The 2,500-nt window shown below is 47.9% G+C and overlaps 1 protein-coding gene across 1 annotated transcript in view; it reads right to left on the bottom strand.

Moving 5' to 3' along the window:
- LOC124037477 (anoctamin-3-like) overlaps positions 1–2,500 on the bottom strand; it is a 176,051-nt gene that overhangs the window by 29,163 nt on the left and 144,388 nt on the right.

Here is a 2,500-nt window from a genome sequence, read left to right as displayed (position 1 = left end):
ATTGTTGACAGACCTGTTATTGGTGGCCTGTTATTGTTGACAGACCTGTTATTGGTTTCCTGTTATTGTTGACAGACCTGTTATTGGTTTCCTGTTATTGTTGTCAGACCCCGGTGGCCTGTTATTGTTGACAGACCTGTTATTGGTGGCCTGTTATTGTTGACAGACCTGTTATTGGTGGCCTGTTATTGTTGACAGACCCCGGTGGCCTGTTATTGTTGACAGACCTGTTATTGGTGGCCTGTTATTGTTGACAGACCCCGGTTTCTTGTTATTGTTGACAGACCTGTTATTGGTGGCCTGTTATTGTTGACAGACCCCGGTTTCCTGTTATTGTTGACAGACCTGTTATTGGTGGCCTGTTATTGTTGACAGACCTGTTATTGGTGGCCTGTTATTGTTGACAGACCTGTTATTGGTGGCCTGTTATTGTTGACAGACCTGTTATTGGTGGCCTGTTATTGTTGACAGACCTGTTATTGGTGGCCTGTTATTGTTGACAGACCTGTTATTGGTGGCCTGTTATTGTTGACAGATCTGTTATTGGTGGCCTGTTATTGTTGACAGACCCCGGTGGCCTGTTATTTTTGACAGACCTGTTATTGGTGGCCTGTTATTGTTGACAGATAACAACAACAAAAAATGTACCTCTTCCACACTCACTTCACGGAATTCAAAATTACAATGCTTGTTTTTCATAATTTGGTCAGATATACTTGGATGTGTAGTGTCAGCGTTTGTTGCTGGCATGTCATGTCTAAGTTTACTAATCTTGCCAAATCATTAAAGTAGTTGGCAATATACAGAGTCCATAGTGTACGCCTCAATGACATCGGAAGACTGCCTGAACATATTCCAGTCTGTGCTAGCAAAACAGTCCTGTAGTTTAGCATCTGCTTCATCTGACCACTTTTTTATTGACCGAGTCACTGGTGCTTCCTGTTTAGTTTTTGCTTGTAAGCAGGAAACAGGAGGATAGAGTTGTGGTCGGATATACCAATTGGAGGGCGAGGGAGAGCTTTGTACACGTCTCTGTGTGTGGAGTAAAAGTGGTCTGTAGATCTTTCCCTCTTGTTGCACATTTAACATGCTGATAGAAATTTGTTGAAATGGATTTAAGTTTCCTGTTTGCTTATGGCGGAATACAGCTCATTGAGTGCGGTCTTAGTGCCAGCATCGGTCTTCTCAGAAGGCAGCGCGAACTCCGCCCTCTTTTTCTCCGTCTTCTCTTCACGGTGCACAATTGAGCAAGAGGACAAGTACATTAGAGTGTCGAGATTTGAGAAACAGACGCCTCACAAGTCCTCAACTGGTAGCTTCATTAAATAGTACCCACAAAACACCAGCCTCAATGTCAACTGTGAAGAGGCGACTTCGGGATGCTGGCTTTCTAGGCAGAGTTCCTCTGTCCAGTGTCTGTGTTCTTTTGCCCGTCTTAATCTTTTCTTTCAAATGGCCAGTCTGAGTTATGGATTTTTCTTTGCAACTCTGCCTAGAAGGCCAGCATCCCAGAGTCGCCTCTTCACTGTTGACATTGAGACTGGACAGAGGAACTCTGCCTAGAAGGCCAGCATCCCGGAGTCGCCTCTTCACTGTTGACGTTGAGACTGGACAGAGGAACTCTGCCTAGAAGGCCAGCATCCCGGAGTCGCCTCTTCACTGCTGACGTTGAGACTGGACAGAGGAACTCTGCCTAGAAGGCCAGCATCCCGGAGTCGCCTCTTCACTGTTGACGTTGAGACTGGACAGAGGAACTCTGCCTAGAAGGCCAGCATCCCGGAGTCGCCTCTTCACTGTTGACGTTGAGACTGGACAGAGGAACTCTGCCTAGAAGGCCAGCATCCCGGAGTCGCCTCTTCACTGCTGACGTTGAGACTGGACAGAGGAACTCTGCCTAGAAGGCCAGCATCCCGGAGTCGCCTCTTCACTGCTGACGTTGAGACTGGACAGAGGAACTCTGCCTAGAAGGCCAGCATCCCGGAGTCGTCTCTTCACTGCTGACGTTGAGACTGGACAGAGGAACTCTGCCTAGAAGGCCAGCATCCCGGAGTCGCCTCTTCACTGCTGACGTTGAGACTGGACAGAGGAACTCTGCCTAGAAGGCCAGCATCCCGGAGTCGCCTCTTCACTGCTGACGTTGAGACTGGACAGAGGAACTCTGCCTAGAAGGCCAGCATCCCGGAGTCGCCTCTTCACTGTTGATGTTGAGACTGGTGTTTGAAGCTGCCAGTTGAGGACTTGTGAGGCGTCTGTTTCTCAAATCTCGACACTCTAATGTACTTGTCCTCTTGTTCATTTGTGCACCGGGGCCTCCCACTCCTCTTTCTATTCTGGTTAGAGCCAGGTTGCGTGGTTCAGTGAAGGGAGTAGTACACAGCATTGTACTACTCCCTTGTTGTCCACTGTGTGTGGCAGGCTTACAATGATGGCAAAAAAACAATATTTGAGAGTGTGCAGACCCTTGTGTTGGAAGGGGTACGCAGCTAGAGGTTGAATGTTT

The sequence above is a fragment of the Oncorhynchus gorbuscha genome, linkage group LG06 (assembly GCF_021184085.1).
Source record: "Oncorhynchus gorbuscha isolate QuinsamMale2020 ecotype Even-year linkage group LG06, OgorEven_v1.0, whole genome shotgun sequence".
Lineage (NCBI taxonomy): Eukaryota > Metazoa > Chordata > Actinopteri > Salmoniformes > Salmonidae > Oncorhynchus > Oncorhynchus gorbuscha.
This window is presented reverse-complemented; position numbering and strand designations above follow the sequence as displayed.